The sequence below is a fragment of the Nyctibius grandis genome, chromosome W (genome assembly GCF_013368605.1).
Source record: "Nyctibius grandis isolate bNycGra1 chromosome W, bNycGra1.pri, whole genome shotgun sequence".
NCBI classification, from domain to species: domain Eukaryota; kingdom Metazoa; phylum Chordata; class Aves; order Nyctibiiformes; family Nyctibiidae; genus Nyctibius; species Nyctibius grandis.
In genome coordinates this window covers 23,842,007-23,861,301 of record NC_090694.1, presented here as the reverse complement: position 1 = coordinate 23,861,301, position 19,295 = coordinate 23,842,007, and the positions used below count along the sequence as shown (strand labels likewise).

Sequence of the window (19,295 nt, the reverse complement as noted above, 5' to 3'; positions counted from 1 at the left end):
GCACTTTCACCTCAGAGGACATAGCCTCCAGCATATCCCTCACTTTCTTCCAAGATTTAGCTAGCTTTCTAGCCTCTTTATTTCCCACCGTGACTAATTGCAAAAGTTCTTGCCCTAGATCGTCCCAACAAGCTGCAGAAAACAACTGATCGGTGGTTTTTAGGAAGCCTCTTCGCTGGCCCCATCCCAGCAAAGTTTCTACTTCTTTTCTTTTTATCTCAGTCTCAGTTTGTGCAGCTATCTGCAGAATACATTCCACCGCCGCCTTTTCCAGTGCAGATACTGCACCCCCCATCCTGCCGTTAATCACGTAGGCCTACGATTCCCGTCTCTCTCGAACGGCCTGGCTTACCTCCGCCGGCACGGCAGCCACCCTCGCGTTTTCGTCTGGTCCCCCTTCTTCTCCGATGCGAAGATCACGTCGGGGTCACCACAATGTTGGGGTCCACGCGAGGAACGAACTACAGCACACCAATATGATGCTCTAATAGTCCACTTTATTTTGGTTAACACACCCTTTTATAACCTACATACACACTTATATAACGGTCACACACTAAGCTATTGGCTACAAGTATTGTACACACTCTGGCTGCTTGCCACTTCTACTGTTCTAATTGGATACTTACTATAAACCTAAGCAAGCCACATCCTTATGCTTTCTTGCTGACTCATGCTCTTACATAACAGTGTACTCGTATGTTATCTCTATAATTTTCCCACGGTCCAGGCCCCTACATCTCCCCCTTTCTTTCTTAATAGCAATGGTTCTTGATATCATTCCCTGCAAACCTTTTATGATACAGAGTACCAAGACAAAGATGAATAGCTATACTTGCGCCAAGCCTTTCACTAGGCTGGCTATCCACCCTCCAATTCCCAGACCACCCAACCAGTTCATCCAAAAACCCATGATGTTCCTGCATTTTCTGTTCTGGATTCAGATTCTGGAGTCACGGCCAGATGATACGTGCAAGGCGGTGATCACACCTCCTCAAGGCCTCTGGTGTTAGAGTTGTCTGGTCCTGTAGCGTCGGCTGGTTCATCTAGCCACGGCTTCACCCATTTGGCCGGAACCCATTGGCAGTTATTTCCTGTGGAGACACAAGCATACCCTCTTCCCCAAGGTCCAGGCCCCTACAGTCTCCCCAGAGCCTTCTCTTCTCTTCTCCAGGCTGAACAGCCCCAACTCCCTCAGCCTCTCCTCATAAGAGAGGTGTTCCAGCCCTCTGATCATCTTTGTGGCCCTCCTCTGGACTCACTCCAACAGCTCCATGTCCTTCTTCTCTTGGGGGCCCCAGAGCTGGATGCAGCACTGCAGGTGGTGTCTGAGGGGAAGAATCACCTCCCTTGACCTGCTGGCCATGCTTCTTTTGATGGAACCCAGGATACGGTTGGACATCTCTCTCTTCATCCTCTATTTGTAAAGCACCTAATGCCATGGAGACAGTGGTAAAAGGCACTAAGCACTATACAGAAACAATAAAAGGGAAAGCAGTGCCATGAAACAAAATTCTCGTTTTACTTGATATCCAGAAGGCATTTCTAACCTCTTAACTGTTCCTGACTGAGAAGAGACAACAGTAATCTGCCAAGTCCCCTTTCATCAACATCAAGTCTCTGTAAGATAAAGCCTCCCACGCTTCACACTTCTCTCCCCCAACCCTAGGACACGCCACATCCTTTAACCAAATGTTGTGTTCTTCTGAGAGTTGGGCTTGTATACTCTAAAGGAGAAACTGTCCCTGGATTGAGGAACCATCCTCAGCTCAAGTCTTCAGAAGAGAAGGGTGAGGAAATACAGGAACAAAGGAGCAGACGCCGGTGCAGGCTAGTGAAAAGGGATGGCTATTTTACTTCCTTGGATTAATCGGGAACCTTCTGACCACTCATTCACTGGTTGTCCCAACAAGGAAGGCAGAGAGCAGCACAGCTACGTGCTCCAAGCGGTGCCCCGCCTTCAAACAGGTCAACAAACATACTACGTCATCTCCAGTTTTCTTATATTTTAACACTGGGATCTATCTTCCAACTCCTGGGTAGTAGTTAGCGGTGATTAAAGGCTACAGTACTAATTAGCATTCAATCAAAACTTATTTCTCAAATATTCTGAGGGAAATATGCCATTATTAAGATTTGAAATCATACACCATTAGAAATAATGGTATTACCTTAACACAACCGGTTCAAAGTTCTCTCAGAAGTGAAGGAATAAAGAAGTAGTTATTCTTTTTCATTATTATAAACTAATCTGGATTTAATTGAATTCTCAGCAGGGAAGAAAAGTTAAATACAAGTTTGGCATGGTTAGAATTTTAATAGAAAATAACCCTGTAATTGCTTGATTTCATCAAAATAATTCCTTCAAAGCAGCTTTTACAGCAACCTATAAACATCTGCTCCCCCAGATGGCTGTTTTTCTTCCTCACTTTGCTATCCTAAGCTTCTTAACGTTAAAATTGTGCCTGGATGTAGCCACTTCCCAAAGACAGAAACTGCATTTATTCCCCCCACCTCCCAGTTATTTATTCATTTTATGGCTGCAGCACAAAGTTGCTGTGATAACAACATTCTCTCTATGGATGCTTCTGATGTTATCACAAGAAAGAGGATGTAATATGTGTTCTATACAAATTTTAAGATATTGCAATTTTCTTTAAAGATACCAATGATGAACACGCCCTCAGGCTAAAACTGGCTGAATATCTTCTCATACAAGTTGTAGCCCTTCATGAAAAGGAATTCCAGTGGGACTCTGGTGGTCCAAGGACCGTGCCCCTCTGTCACCTTGAGACAAAGGACTCTTCCTGGCTAATGTCACTCCTGAGAAGCTGTTAAATCTATATGTTCAGGCTACAGCTCCAAATCCAGCCCACATGGCCTTTTAGTACTCCAGAATAATATACTGGAGCGCCGTACACTATAGGGGCTCCTATAGCTCAGGTTTGAGAATCTATACCTGCAAAAGAGTGGAGCTTCTTGCTTAAAGTTAGAAAAAATATAAAGAAGTTTGTATTAGGTTTCCGAAAAGACATTCAAAATAGTTGTAAATTCACAAAGAGAAACAAAAAAATCAGGTGTTATATCCACCTGTTACTGAAATGACCTCCCGGGGTTCCTCTGGTTGTGCCCTAGAGCAACCCTCTCCAAAGTGGGGTGTGCAAGACAATTCATTGGGGTGCGGGAAGAAAATATGTTTTGTAGCATTAATCAATAACATTAAAAATAAAAACTGTTTATTTCATCTTTACCTCACCCTCTTTTAATTTCTATTTTTGCATATGTTTTATAATGTACATTATACACTAGTACAGTAGTACAAGTATATAATTTATAAATAAGTAAATATATTAGGGATGAGTGCTAAAAATTTTTTTTACTGATAGGGGTGCGCAATCAAAAAGGTTTGGAGACCACTGCCCTAGACGACAGGTTGTGACACAATTATGGATTTCTGGTTGTGGATCTTCAGTAAGTGTTGGTTTCCTGAGCAAAGCCTGCTCCCAGATCTCTGCATGGACCAGGATGGTTTAGAAGGTAGAGTAACAGCTAACAGTGAGGAAAAACAGATTTGGGGCTACTTAAAGACAACAAATACATTCATATTTAGGTATTATAAGTTACCAATCTATTCAGAATTGATCACCGCAGTAGAGACTTTCTCATTGGAAAAGAACAGAGAAGAAAAGACTTTAAAATATTATTAAGCATATGCATGAAGAAAGATACCTGGCATCTGAAAGAGAGATCGACAGACAGTTGAACTGTTGTCAGCTGGTGTTATTAAAGTTGTTTTTTTTAATAGGGCCCTTAATTTAAAAGTAGAAAGAGACAGAGCTAGAGGAACAGAGTGAGAAAGTGACTATGGAAATATATTTCCATTACATCAGGACAGTCAAAGAGAAGGAGTCTGTGCACTGTAGGATGAAGATTCATTTGCAAAGACACTCCAAGATTGCCACTCACAACAGCTGTGAAGAAAGATGATTTTGCTGCCTCTAAACCCTCTGAAATACTGCAGCCAGCAGAACACCATCTAGTAAAGCTCCAGCCACACTTTTTAATGGGATACTATGTGGCATGAATATTGCCTAGATCCAAGAGCAGACTGGGAAATGTAAAAGGATGATGGGAATGATCCTGTGAGAGTTAGTGAACCACATATCAATAGCATTGTACTGGGAAGAAAGAAGACTTGAGACATTAAGACAGGCGACTGCAGCATGAAAGTCCAAGTATGTATCACCAGATGTTGAGATTCACTGGTGGGATTCATTTTGCGATTACAATATCTGAAATTAGGCATCTAAACCAGGAGTCTATATGTGAGCTCAACTCCCATTCTAATCAACGGGAACCTAATCAATGCAGTCAGTGGAGGCTAGGGTGCGGTTCAGGTGGCAGACCAGTATGTGCCTACTTTAGGGTGACATTAGGTTCCTTTAACTGTCCTGATCTCAGTGAAGATCTACTGAGTAGAACACTATTTCAGATGCCCAGAGAATATAAAGATACCAATCCTCAGATACCTACCTTTAGGTGTCTAAATCACAAGCTGAATCCCTTCTCCTTGGTATGTTAAGAAAAGCTACAAGTACAAAATAAAAGGCGCTCCAGCAGTGTCTCCTCTAAACAATTTTAAAAGTTAATTTCAACCACTTTGTGTGTGGATAGGGAACAAACTAGGAACTGTAAATTGCAAGGGCTGTATTTTAAAGCCAGCATGCAAATTTATAAGTGTATACACTGCCTTAACACCTGTCTCAGTCAATACACCCCACATTTAAGAAACCAACGTTTATCTGTGAAATTAGTTAGAGTTTACACACAAGTGAAAGCAAGCGTTGATTTTTATCCCCAGCCTCTACGCACTGAGAAGCGGGTGTCGTGGATTTCCATAGCACTGTGGGAGACTGAGAAGAGACACTTCAAATGATTACAATTAAATTACATTAACATTATTTTCAGCCCTTCCTCAGAAAAACAGATTTCCAAGAATTGAATAAGTCAAGATTTCATACCAAGGCCTCAGGGCCTGATAAGTACTTGCAAATCTTAATGACTTCAAAAGATGTTGCCAAGCTCAGCATCCAGGAAGATTTGGCACAGAACTTGAGGTTGCATTAAAACTTTAGCCTCAGCTGGTACTCTTGAAAACTATGCAATAAATAAAACCACTGTCTTTTTGGACAATATTAACTTTTCAAGGATCTTCGATGTATTAGCTTAATAAGCATGATTTAGGCCAGATTAACCTTCCACGAACCCTTTTCACTCCAATAGCATAAAGCTGAAATATGCCAGAACAAGGAATTACAAAACCAGCTGACTTGGCAGATGAAAGCGCAGGGATGCTCACGCAGGACAAGGAGTTTCACACTACACTTGGAAGAAGGTTTTCATGGTATCTCAACACTTAAATCAATGGAGACAGGACAGTTGTCTGTACCTGTTGCCTTCATCTCTATTAATGATTTTTTTTCCTCACTTTACTGATCATGACAGCACTGCAAATGTGGATCCCTCATCTTTAGAGGCTGCACCTCTTCATCACAAGTCAGAAAAAGACAACACTCTGCTCCACTGCACGCAACATAGGTGAGGCCTTTCAACTTCTGGCAAAGCTCATACACCTCTATCCAAATCCCCTTAATTTTGTTTGTTTTCTCATTTCAATCACATTCATCTTTCCTTCCTCAGTTTATTATTGTCCCCTTCTTGTTAAATTGCCTCATTGTATTTACTTAACCCAAATTCTATTTTATAAGATACCTGAATTGCTGCTCTCGTTTTTCAGCCACCAGCTGTTGTCTTTTTCTCTCTTCTCTCTCAGTAATTTTGCCCGCTCCCTCATTTTCTCTTGTTTCTCCAGTACCGTTTCTTCAAGTGACTCCATCTCAGCAAAGTACCTACTTTCCTCTGCCTCCAGAAGCTCATGAAGCCTGTAATGAAAACATTTAAATAAAAGCTAAAACAATCCTTCCGTTGAATGATAAAGTTCTAGTTTATTTCTTATGAGCGCAAAAGGGGTACTGGGCTCCTTTCAACACTTCTTGGCAAATGCCAAAGAAGGGAACATCCAAGGGAACATCAAATTTTAACTCGGGGATCACTTCTGTTGTGCCCATGGAGGGGATCTTACAGCACAACAGGAGCGATTCTGTCCTGGCACAATTTAAGCTCCTTATCTTACAAGCCCATTCCCAATGCTGCTTTACAACTTCAGTTCCTCATTAAACAAATTCTTCTAATTTCCAGACTACATTTGTCACCAGTTGATATCAATTTGATCTTGTACTATTGTTATCCTTCAGCATAATCCCTCCCTGGTATTTACCACCCCTCTCTACACATCTATAATTGTATCTTCTCTTAAACTACCTTTTGTTGTTTTAGTATCACTCCATAAGCCACTTCATCCTGAAAGATCTTTGATGAGAAAATTACGTCAAATTGGCAATTTTTAAACACACCACCATTTACAATCCTAGCAGTAAGAAACCTGGGGCTAAAGAATCCCAAAACTCACTAATTCCAGCCCAAATGCCACAGTGGCCTCTGAGAAATCACTCTCACTTTTATGCAATGGTGTGCCCCTGCTACTGCGTGAGCAAGAGTGCTACGGACCTCCACTGGCACTGCTGGTGGGAGTTAAGGTAGCAGAGCCAAAGACTAACTAATTCTGGAAATGGAATTGCACTCTCTTCACCACATACTGAGCCAAGAGTCTCCTTGCAAAGACAGCGTGGGGATCCTAGGCAGCTAAATATGAACAAACATCAGGGAGTTCAAGAAAAATCCTGCACCCAGGAAGGAATAACCCCATGCATTGGTATACGCTGGGGGCTGACTGGCTGGAAAGAGGCTCTGCAGAAAGGGACCTGGGAGTCCTGGCAGACAAGCTGAATATAAGCCAGCAATGCACCCTTGTGGCAAAGGCGGCCAACAGCATCTTGGGCTGCATGAGGAAGAGCACTGCAAGAAAGCCAAGGGAGCTGAGCCTTCCTCTCAGCACTGATGAGGCCTCATCCGGGGTGCTGGGTCCAGTTCTAGGCTCCCCAGCACAAGACAGACACAGACTTAGTGGAGCGAGCCCAGTGAAGGGCCACTAAGATGATTAAGGAACTGGAGCATCTCTCCTAAAAGGAGAATCTCTCCAAAAGATTTCTCTCTCATGAGAGAGCTGGGACTATTCAGCCTGGAGAAGAAAAGGTTCAGGGGGATCTTATCGATAAGCAAAACCCAAACGGACACAGTCCTGGGCAACCTGCTCTAGGTGACTGCTTGAGCAGGGGGTTGCACTAGATTATCTCAGGAGGTTCCTTCCAACCTCAGTGATTCTGTGCAATTGGTGTACAATTCCTATGAAGACACATCAGACTGGGATACCAAAATGATGACCTTCACAGCTCCAAAGTCACTTAACATGGAAGAGTAACTGAGAAATTAAATTGTATGTTTTTTCCAAGATCAGCACAGCACAATTCTGTTCTTTATGAGACAGTAATATGCTTCACCTTTATAATTTTTGAATCTTCTGAAAAAATTTCATTTTTTTCAACTGCCTGTGCTGCAAAGTATTACTTTGAGAACCTAAACATTAACGAGGCTGTGACAAAACCTTCAGTTACACCCAACAATTACAGTTCCTGACACTTCTATCAAAGTGCTCTTTGTTCTCATTAAAAAATCAAGCAATGAAAGTGCTATAACACTACTTTTATCTTGCATTTGGCAGACGAGGCTCTAAATGCCACCTAAACTGTACTAGTTACTTGTGAATACAGATCTCTAGTGATTGGCTCACCGACTAGTACTAGTAACGAGAGCCCAATAGCTACTGTTTGCTCTACATTGCTGCTTGACCGACAAGTAAGCATGGCTATGCTTTCTGATGAATAATTAATACCACGCCACAATACACGGCATAACGTACAAAGCTGAGCTCTACTGAGTGTTTTTCCCTGTAATCATTCCTCTAAGCATACAATTAAGTTGAAAATAGTAGGGCAGATACTGGTATTAGTTACTTGTTTGCTACCTCTCTCTTCTCTCATCAGTCCTTGCCAGATACTCCTGCATTGTCGCATCCACCTTTCTCTGCACAATGCTGTGTAGCCATTTTTGTTTGTTGCGTTGCTGCCACTCACAGACGCTGCAATACTGGTTGTAGAGCTTTAAGAAATCAGCACATTCAAGGAGTTCCTTTTCTTTCTGTCTGCAGGTCAAGATAAAATTTTCACTTGTTTGTTCTTTAGGAGGCTTGACTCTCTAACAGAAAGCATATGTCAGTGGTGAAAATATAATCAGTTATTCTGGGGTTTTTTTTTAGAATCATAGAATCGTTTTGGTTGGAAAGGACCTTTAAGATCATCAAGTCCAACCATTAACCCAGCACTGCCAAGCCCACCACTAAACCATGTCCCTAAGCACCACATCTACATGGCTTTTAAATCCCTCCAGGGATGGGGACTCCACCACTTCCCTGGGCAGCCTGTGCCAATGCTTGACAACCCTTTCAGTGAAGACATATTTCCTGATATCCAATCTAAACCTCCCCTGGCACAACTTGAGGCTGTCACTATCCTATCACTTGTTACCTGGGAGAAGAGACCGACCCCCACCTCGCTACAACCTCCTTTCAGGTAGTTGTAGACAGCGAGAAGGTCTCCCCTGAGCCTCCTTTTCTCCAGACTAAACACCCCCAGTTCCCTCAGCTGCTCCTCACCAGACTTGTGCTCCAGACCCTTCAGCAGCTTCGTGAAGAGGGTGCTTACTCTCTGCTTTACACCTTACCCTATACATCTAAGAGGGTGTTTAGAGTCTGCTTTATACCTACCGAACAAACATTCTCACCACGGGTAACCTCCAGCCGCCTCCCTCTCCGGCACAGCTCCCCGGGACTCTGAGCACCTCCTCGCACACCACTGCACTCCACTAATGGGGCTGCACCGGCTCCCCCAGGGACCCGCAATGGATCGCAGCGTGTCCTCCCAAGGCCCTCAGCCTGCACAGCGCTGAGCTCCCCTCAGAAGCCCACCCCGCTCCCGGTTCCCCTCAGAGGGCCCTGCCCCAACCAGCACCGTGTTGGGGTGCCCGCCCCAAGGACCCCGCACCACCGGGGACCGGAGCAGACTCCACCCGCGCCGGCGCGGCCTCTCACCAGCGCCAAGGAGCGCGGAATAGGACCGGTCACCTCCCGGCGCTACCGCTGCCGCCGCTGGGCCTCTGTGGCCACGGCCATAGCAGCGAGCGGGGCCGCCCAGCCGCACCGCCCCTTACTATGGCAAAGCACAGCGGCGGAAGAGACCTCATGACGCTGGGGACGCACGCGGGGGAACCTCCGTCCGGCGCAGACGCAGAAGGGCAGGGCGGGGGGGGACGGTGGCGGCGGTGGCGCGATGCTGCGCATGCGCAGTGCGCCGGGCGGGCTGGCGCGGGGCTGTCATGGGGGCGTGAGGCCGGTCTGCCCCCGGCCCCAGCTGCCCCGCACATCCTGTGCCACCGCTCCCTGGCCGCAGCCACCGCGGGGCAGCCGGGTGGGTGCTGAGCTGTGGGGCTGCAGGTCCCCCGAGGGTGACGGAGCACACAGGACCCCGTCACTGGTGCGCATCATTGAGGGCCCTACAGAGCCCAGCTCCTGGTGCCCCTCCTTGGTGTGAGTGTGAGGTGCTGGTGACGTCTAGTGGGAGCAGAGGCTGGCACGGATGGATACGACCAGTTGGTCTAGTTGACATGGTGGTGTCAGGGCAAGGGTTGGACTTGATGATCCCAGAGGTCTCTCCAACCTGATTGATTCTGTGATTCTGTGACTGTAAAACTTTTGAGTTAATAAGCGCATAAAAGGAAAATCCATGTTTAATGGTGAGAATGGGTTCCACGTGCCCGCAGGTTGATGGTCGCTGTGTGAACCCCACAGCATCAGCTCCCTTGTGAGGACGGGCAGGCCCCTGGTAGAGGCCTCCTGTGGTACGTGTCCATGGACAGGCTCCGGAGCTGCCCGGGGTGGAGGGAAATGGGAAATAAAACATTGGCTTTGGAGCAGTGATTGCTTCTGGTTCATTGCACCCAAAGAAGTCACGGGAAGAAGCTGTTGCTGAAGCTTTGAAGCCCAGGAACACAGATACTGCCAGGAACTTTGCTTTCTTGCAGATAATCAGGACTTGGCTGATAACAAGTTGAAAAAAATGATCCAAAGGAAGAAAGGTCAGTGTTTAAAGTTGACTGTAAAGCTTGTTCTCATTCCATTGCAATTTGCAGTGCGACTACTTCAGGTATCAGTGATGGGATCCTTGCGTAATCAAAGCAAGCTGTATGATACACAGCATTTACACACTGGAGTATGTGTTATGCCACCGTGGTAGTGCTTGAACTGGAATCTCTTGAGTTTATTTCAGTAGAGACTTAGGCTGTCATCCTATTGTGACTTATTCTTTGAGATGTTTGGGAGAGGGAAGCAACTTCACAGCAGGGAACTGTGGCTTTCCCCCCTGAAAACTCTTGTATTTAAGTGTGGGGAGGGCTGAATTTCTTGGCATATTATAATTTTGCCTAATATTTTAAGAGGTGTTTAATGGAAAATGTTGTCTTAGTCTTCACATTTACACAAAAACACAGATCAATGTTATGTGTAATAAATAAATATGGACAGTATACAAATGTGCAGCACTTCCATCTCTTTGAAATCTTAAAAAAAAATAGGAGGTGTGTGTGGATTCTCCAATCCCCCTATTAATGTTGTTTTTGTGAAGTATTCTTCCACCAGCTTTGAAAAGATTTCCTCCTGAAAAAGCTAATTTTAGTCCAAAGGCGTGACCGATGGCTTGTCACTTTGAGTTTATTTTACATTAACGTTAGATGAAAAACCAGATTCTACTTCACTTCCATGCCGGAGGGGATCCTGGTCGCTGCGATGTTCTCCAGGGTTTCCTCACTGGGGGAATATATATAGGATATATGTAGCATATAGTATGTCCTGGGTTTGCTGGCTGGGTTTTTCCTTCCTGAAACCTCTCTCTAAGGAACAGCCAAGGATCTTTCTGTCGTTATATTTGTCACGGCGGTCAAATAAAAACAGGAGACAGAATGATAGTTTCAAGCAGGCAGCAAAGCAAGAGCAAAATCAAAAGAGCGCCTGTGTTTATTTTACTCCATTTTTTATATCTTCCTCCTCTAGCTGGCTAGCTTTATGATTGGTTGCACTCGCTGTTCACGCGCCCAACCACAACCGCTGATTGGCCGTCACGCGCCGGCCACGAGTCCATAGTTGGCAGCTGGAATATCACTCCATATCTTGTTTTTCTCACATCCTGTTTTCTTGCTAAATTCCTTCAAGGTCAGGGCCGCCAGCAGCCCAGTCCAATCCCTCATCTTTCCATAAAAAAAGCCCCATTTGACACTCAGGTGTCAACAACTGCACAGAAGTCAGAGCTTTAGATGTGGGCCGAGGTTTCAAACTGCTTTAAAAGGAGTGCAGCAAGCCACAAAAGGGATGGAATCACCTCTCCTTTCTCTCCCCATTCGGACAGATCAGCACAACGGTACAGCTCATGTAGCTAAACCCTAATAACGGGGTGACGTGGCTCCTCAGTCTCGATCTGCCTTAGCTCAGCTGCAAGAACGCTAACGTCAGCAGGAGGGTAGGGCTGGGAATGAGTGGGGGTAAGGACAGCACCACGGGATGAGTTGGAGCCACTCCTCAAACCAGAGCCATTTTTTCAAGAGCAAAATCTGTGGTGGGAAAATCCGGCAAGGACAGTAGAGCCTTTCTGCTCTTCAAGGAAGTGTATGAAGTTGATTGATATCAACTGAGGAACAATTCACCCTTTTCTTTGTACAAAAGAAACCTTTTACTTCATCCTCTAGGAGAAAAATTAACTAATTTTAAGGGAAGCAAAGTCATCCCTGGCCCTCATAAAAGACAAAACTTTTCCTCCAGTGGCTGCCTGTGGAAGACCCTCGGCCTGCAAACAGCTGTGCTTTACTTGGGGAGCAGAAGATTTGCTTGGGAACACTGCACTGAGAATAGTTTTTGCTTGCTTCTAAGATAAAGGAGCCGAGACCAGTTCACAGGGCCTTTTGAGGCATGAAAGAAGTAAACATGTGTTGAAGGTCAGTTCTGAACACAGAGCTGAAAACAGGGAATGGTTGTTGATGTTTTGAGCCCAGGACACTGTGGCTCTTCCCAGGATGGGTGATGAGTGCTTAGCGTGTGAATGTTGATGTTATCTTGAACTGCCTAGTCTGGCTCCTGCATTGTAGCAGTTAAATAGGGTAGTAGCATAACAATAAAAAGCCTTAGGCCTTTCGGCTTGAGGCCCTTGCATCCTCGATCTCAGAGTCTGTGCCTTCCTTGCCGCCCGCCGCAAATGGCGCCCGAACAAGGTTGAAGATTAACGAAGAAGCAGCGGCGACTCTGATCGAAGGATTGTCAGGGGCTAGCGCGCGCCAGGACCGGAGAGTCCCCAGGACCTGAGAGTCCCCAGGATCGGAGAATCCCCAGGATCGGAGAATCCCCAGGACCGGAGAGTGAGTCCCCAGGATCGGAGAATCCCCAGGACCGGAGAATCCCCAGGACCGGAGAGCGAGTTCCCAGGACCGGAGAGTCCCCAGGATCGGAGAATCCTCAGGACCAGAGAGCAAGTCCCCAGGACCAGAGAGTCCCCAGAATCAGTGAGTTCCGCGATCGCAATAAACATGGGACAGGCTAGTTCCCAAGAGCATAAGCTCTACACTGAGGTATTACAGCATATATTACGCGAACAGGGCTATAAGGTCCAATTAGCAAAATTGGTGCAGTTATTAATGTGGATCAAAGACAACTGTACCTGGTTCCCTGTATCAGGGACTTAGGATGCAAAGATTTGGGCGAAAGTGGGAGTAGAAATACAAAAACGGAACACGTTGCAGTCTGATATTCTAAAGGATTTAGAAGCAACATGGAGGGTTGTTTTTACAACACACTCTGCACTCCAGCCTGCAGAGGAGTATTTGCAATCTCTGTCATCCACTCCTATTAACACCTTAGTGGATGTGAAGGAGCAACAGGAGCCTGTATATGAAACAGTCTCCGGAGAATCAGACGATCCTTACGATCTTGATTTCACAGATCCAGACATACAGTCCAATTTATACCCACCATTAACATCGGTAAAAGAAACGGCTGCAGCCGTCCCTTCGGTGCGGGGGGTCTCGCAGCTGGCAGCAGCAGCGGCAGCGGCAGCGGCTACGGGCAGAGCACAGTTAACACCAACAGCTCCTCCGTATCCTGCGTCTGCCGAGCCACCTATTGGCTTTGCTGAAAAGGTACCAGAGTCTCATGTAACGAAATACAAAACGCTGGCAGAAAATTGTAGAGAGGAAGCTGCTCGTAAAGGAGATTTTGCCATGCTGACGGTGATGCCGGTAATCTATTGCCCAAATCATTCTCCTGAGTATCACTACCTTAGTTATGAAATGATTAAGGAAGTACGGGCCGCGGTGAGAGACTATGGTTTGCACAGTAACTATACTTCAAATTTAATAACAGTCATTGGGGAATCCTATACTATGACTCCACATGATTGGAAGTCACTTTTACGGATGATTTTAACACCTGCACAATATTCAGTGTGGCTGGCAGAGTACCAGGAGGCTGTTTCTGCAGACACTTTGGAAAATAGGCAAGAATATTTGGGAGTTAATCAGTATGCGACACCAGAGGTACAGGCATGGTTACCTTGGCAGCGTTTACAACAGATCTCTGCATTGGCTTTAAAGTGCCTGAAATGCGTTCCAGAGGCAGGGAAACGCCAGCCCTCTTTTGCGGCAGTCAGGCAAGGAGCTCAAGAACCCTATGTTACATTTATTGATCGTTTACAAACAGCACTGAGCAGGCAGATTGATGATGAAAATACAGTAGAAACGCTGTTATTACAATTGGCTTATGAAAATGCAAATGCAGATTGTCAGAGAATTTTGGGCCCTCTAAAAAACTCTTACAGAAGTATAGCAGAATTTATTAAAGCCTGTCAGAACGTGGGTTCCGAAGAGCATAAAGCTGTTACCGGAAAATAGTAACCAAGAAAACTCTCCAAACCAAATGATAGTTTAGAAAGCTGACATTGGTTTATTGCAGCGCTGAGTGCATGGGGGATCTCTCCTCCTAGCATGCACATCTAAGAACAAAAGCTTGCCCCTTATATACAATTCCAAGGGAAAAACCCACCCAATTAAAAAAACAACTTATACATAACACATTATGTAATGCATTACGTATTGTCTTTACACATGCGTACTAAATTGGGGAAGGGGTCTTTGGTGGTCTCTGGGGGTCGCTGGTGGTCCCAATCCCCCTTAAATCGTGCTTGTGCGCAAGTGTGGTTGAGGCCTTCTTGTTTACAAGTACATGTGTTCCCGAGAAGATATCATTTTGGACTTATCTCTCCTCTGACACAAGAGTTTATGAATCAAATTAATTTAGACATCACAAAGTTGTTCTTTACAGTTCTGTTTTGTCTTTTGGCCTTATATAATTAGCAGAGACCTTTGTTTGTCTAAGAGTAAGCGTAAACAGCATGAATCTTTGTTTACTAGAACCTTGTTATCAATCCCATAAACAAACTTTATCTACAAAACATGTAGATACTTCAGAACCTATTATTATTATTCTATATTATTCTTAGCTAAAAGGAAGATTATTGACAGGAAAGTTTGTTCTGTACAAAGGTAACACAGAGCAAGCCTTTAGAGCCTACTCTGAGGCCTACTCTTGCTAAACTGTTGCTAACTTGAACCGTCTGGTATCAAAGCTACTTTACTTGCAAGTGCCTTGGCTCAGCAACTCGTTGTGGGACGAGCAGAAATGAAATGTTTTGAATGTAATCAAATGGGACATATTAGAAAGAACTGCCCAAAGCCGACAGTAAAGAAAAAAGATGAGCAGAAAGGAAGGTTCTCCCACAGGGCATGATGAACAGTCCCACAATTTGTCAGTTAGTGGTCTCTGCTGCAATAGAGCCGACTCGAAGTGTTTTTAAACAGTCTCTTATTTACCATTATATGGATGACATTCTCATTGCAGCTTTGACACAGACAGAACTGATGAAAACTGTAAATCATCTAAAAGACTCTTTACAACAATTTGGGCTTCGTATTTCCCCAGAAAAAATACAAACAGAACCGCCCTGGAAGTATTTGGGATGGGTACTGTTTACCAGAACCTTACGACCACAACAACTTCGTCTGGTAAACAATATCTCTACATTAAATGATTTGCAGCAACTACTAGGGACAATTAATTGGATTCGTCCTGTGCTGGGTATTTCTACTGAAGAGTTAAGTACCCTGTTTAATACCTTGAAGGGGGATTCAGATTTAACTTCGCCTCGAATCCTTTCTGACAAAGCAAAACAGGAATTGGCATTGGTAATTCAAAAACTTACAACTTCCCAAGTAGGACGTATAATCTTACATTTGCCTCTTCTATTTTTTGTGATTCACACAAAATTCCAGCCTTATAGGCTATTTGCTCAATTGACAGAATCACAGCAATTAGTTACCCTGGAATGGATTTTCTTATCACGCACCTTTACAAAAACAATTACGACTCCTTTGGAGATGGTCATTATGGTGATTCAGAAAGGACGGTTCAGGATACAGCAGCTGACAGGTCGAGACCCTGACATTATTTACCTACCCTTTCATAAGGAAATGCACATTACTCTGATGAGGGACAGCCTTGAATTTCAGGCTGCTCTGGCAGATTATTTGAATGATATCCATTTTACTTTGCCACAGAATAAAATCTTGCAAGCCTTACCTTCCCTCTGTTTACAACCACAGAGAGTGATGGTGCCTCACCCTATACCAAATGCAAAAACGGTTTTTACAGACGGCTCAGGTAAAACAAAGGCGGCTGTAGTGGCCTGAAAAGAAAAGGCACAATGGCAACACACATCAGTTACTGTGGAAGCGTCCACTCAGATTGTTGAATTATCTGCAATACATTTAGCTTTGACATTGTTTGCAAGCGAACCTATTAATATTGTCTCAGATTCACTATATGCTGTTGGCACTATTAACCGCTTAGAAGCTGCATTTATCAAAGAAATTAGCAATCAAGAGCTGTATAAACTTTTCCTTGCTATTGCAACTCTGCTTCAGCAACGACAGCGTCCTTGCTTTATTGTTCATATTCGGTCTCACACTCGCTTGCCAGGACCTCTGGTAGAAGGGAATGCGGCAGCTGATAAATACACTGTTTTGCCCATAACATCATCCTCCCTTACTCAATGATTTCAACATGCACAATTGTCTCACTCCTTTTTCCATCAAAATGCTCGCAGTTTACAGAAAGAATTTGCTCTGACAAAAACGCAGGCTCGTGATATTATTCGGGCATGTAACGATTGTCAATTATATAATACTGCAACTTATCATGATGGTGTAAATGTCAGGGGACTGAAGGCTAATGAAATTTGGCAAACAGATGTTACACATTATCCACCTTTTGTCAGGCAAAAGTATGTTCATGTTACTGTGGATACCTTTTCTGGTTATGTTGTTGCTTCTGCAGCTACAGGAGAACGGACTCAGGATGTTAAGAAACATTGGACAAGGTGCTTTGCACTTATGGGCCTCCCCAAACAAATAAAAACAGACAATGGACCTGCCTATGTATCTCAAGCAGCAGCCTTATTCCTACAACAGTGGGGTGTGTCTCACGTTACAGGTATCCCGCACACCCCCACCGGACAAACCATAATTGAACGGACACATCAAAACTTGAAACACATGTTGCAAAAACAAAAAAGGGGGAGTGTAGCCACAGCTCCTCAATTAGATATGGCTGTGTTCATTTTAAATTTTCTAAATCGGTCATCTTCTCGATTAGATACCACGGCAGTGGAACGACATTTTCAGGCTAAAGTTCCCTTTACACAAAATCCTAAGGTTTGGTATAAAGATCTGCCAGGCCCAACTGATTGGCGTGGACCAGTAGAATTGTTGACATGGGGGAGGGGATATGCTTGTGTTTTACTCCCAACAGGTCCTCGTTGGCTACCTGCGAGATGCGTGAAGCCATACCATATAATGAAGAAGCCCCACCATATAATGAACTACCAGAGGATGAGAAGCAGTATGTCCTGTTCACCAATGGATCCTGCCATCTTGTAGGAAAGCATCGGAAGTGGAAAGCTGCTGTGTGGAGTCCTATACGACGAGTCACAGAAGCTACAGAAGGACAAGGTGAATCGAGTCAATTCGCAGAGGTAAAAGCCATCCAGCTGGCTTTAGACATTGCTGAACGAGAAAAAGTGGCCAAGGCTGTATCTCTATACTGACTCATGGATGGTAGCAAATACCTTGTGGGGGTGGTTAAAGCAGTGGAAGCGAAGCAACTGGCAGCGCAAAGCTAAACCTATTTGGGCTGCTGAACTGTGGCAAGATATTGCTGCTCGGCTAGAGAAACTAGTCGTGAAGGTACGTCATGTAGATGCTCACGTACCTAAAAGTCGGGCAACTGAGGAACATCGAAACAACCAACAAGCGGATCAGGCTGCTAAAGTATTCCAAATAGATTTGGACTGGGAACATAAAGGTGAACTATTTTTAGCTCGGTGGGCTCATGACACTTCAGGTCATCAAGGGAGAGATGCAACATACAGATGGGCTCGTGACCGAGGGGTGGACTTAACCATGGACTCTATTGCACAGGTTATCCATGACTGTGAAACGTGCACCGCAATTAAGCAAGCCAAACGGTTAAAACCTTTGTGGTATGGGGGGCGGTGGTTGAAATATAAATATGGGGAGGCCTGGCAAATTGACTATATCACACTCCCTCAAACCCGCCAGGGTAAACGTTATGTGCTTACCATGGTAGAGGCGACCACCGGATGGCTGGAAACATACTCTGTGCCCCATGCCACTGCCCGGAACACTATTCTGGGCCTTGAAAAGCAAATCTTGTGGCAACACGGCACGCCAGAGAGAACTGAGTCGGACAATGGGACTCATTTCAAAAACAGTCTCATAGACAACTGGGCCAAAGAGCATGGCATCGAATGGGTATATCACATCCCCTATCATGCACCAGCATCTGGGAAAATTGAACGGTATAATGGGCTGTTGAAAACTACCCTAAAAGCAATGGGGGGTGGAACCTTTAAAAACCGGGATAAGCATTTGGCACAAGCTACCTGGTTAGTTAACACCAGGGGATCTATCAATCAAGCTGGCCCTGCTCAGTCGGACCTTTTACATACAGTAGAAGGGGATAAAGTCCCTGTGGTGCATGAAAGGAATCTGTTGGGAAAAAACTGTCTGGGTTCTTCCTGCTACAGGCAAAGGTAAACCCATTCGTGGGATTGCTTTTGCTCAGGGACCTGGATGTACTTGGTGGGTGATGCTGCAGGATGGTGAAGTCCGATGTGTCCCTGAAGGTGATCTAATCCTGGGTGAGAATACTTATTTCTGAACTGTATGATGCTAATTGCTGCATAATACTAACAGTGTTCATAAGTGTCTTTCAGGTTAAGGCAGTGGTGATGAGACCGAAGCTAGCTGCAAGTGGCGTCTAGTAACCTCCTCGAGACTGACATCTTTAACCTGCAACCTATGGGCACAAACCATGACAAAACTCATACCATGTCTCCTGCCCTGAGAGACTGCAAGCCAGATGGAAACCCACAATCCTGAACTAAATGAACTTGATGAACTTTTGTATAGAGATGAATCATAAACTAGTGATATCTGTATATATTTGAAAATGAAAAGGTAGTGGTGATCTGAGTATGACGTGAATGGTATGGAATAAGGGGTGGAATGTCCTGGTTTGGCCTAAACCAGGCCAATTTTCCTTTCAGTGATTTTTACTTTCAGCTAAGTCTCTTCTAAGTAACTGCACTTTCTGAAACTAACTGCATGTTTTGCAGACAGCGTCTGCTTCTAGGACTGGTAACGCTCAAAGTTTGTAGTTATCACTGAGGCACCGGTAGGGATGTTATGTAGAAAGGCTCTTGCTGTACTTAGTCTTAGAGAAACCAAGGTCACTGCTAAATTCCTCACTGCTTACGAGTGAAGAGCCGAAGGGGGGTCGCACCTGCAGGGAGGAGCGGACAGGGCAGGTGACCCAAAATTGACCAACGAAGGTATTCCATCCCATACACGTCATTCTCGGTATAAAGCGGGGGGATCACGAGGGTCTCGCCCTTTTCTCTTGCCCCTTCCGCCTTCCCTTGCTGCTGCTTCGGGCTGCTTCTGCGGCTTGAGCCTTTGGCCAGTGTCCAAGGAGGACTCTGTCTGTTTGCCTG

At 44.9% G+C, this 19,295-nt stretch overlaps 1 protein-coding gene and 1 long non-coding RNA gene across 5 annotated transcripts in view; both read right to left on the bottom strand.

The window, feature by feature from the left end:
* Window positions 1–19,295, bottom strand: part of LOC137675727 (adenosine 5'-monophosphoramidase HINT2-like) — a 406,008-nt gene that overhangs the window by 351,547 nt on the left and 35,166 nt on the right.
* LOC137675766 (uncharacterized) lies at window positions 1,262–9,292 on the bottom strand. Of its 4 annotated transcripts, none has more exons than XR_011049989.1 (4): window positions 8,840–9,292; window positions 8,042–8,218; window positions 5,773–5,942; window positions 1,262–1,432 (listed from the first exon to the last, which is right to left on the bottom strand). It is a non-coding gene; the product is annotated as an uncharacterized lncRNA (long non-coding RNA). The 4 variants fall into 4 exon arrangements; XR_011049990.1 differs by having other exon boundaries at window positions 8,042–8,271; window positions 9,164–9,292; XR_011049988.1 differs by having other exon boundaries at window positions 9,164–9,292.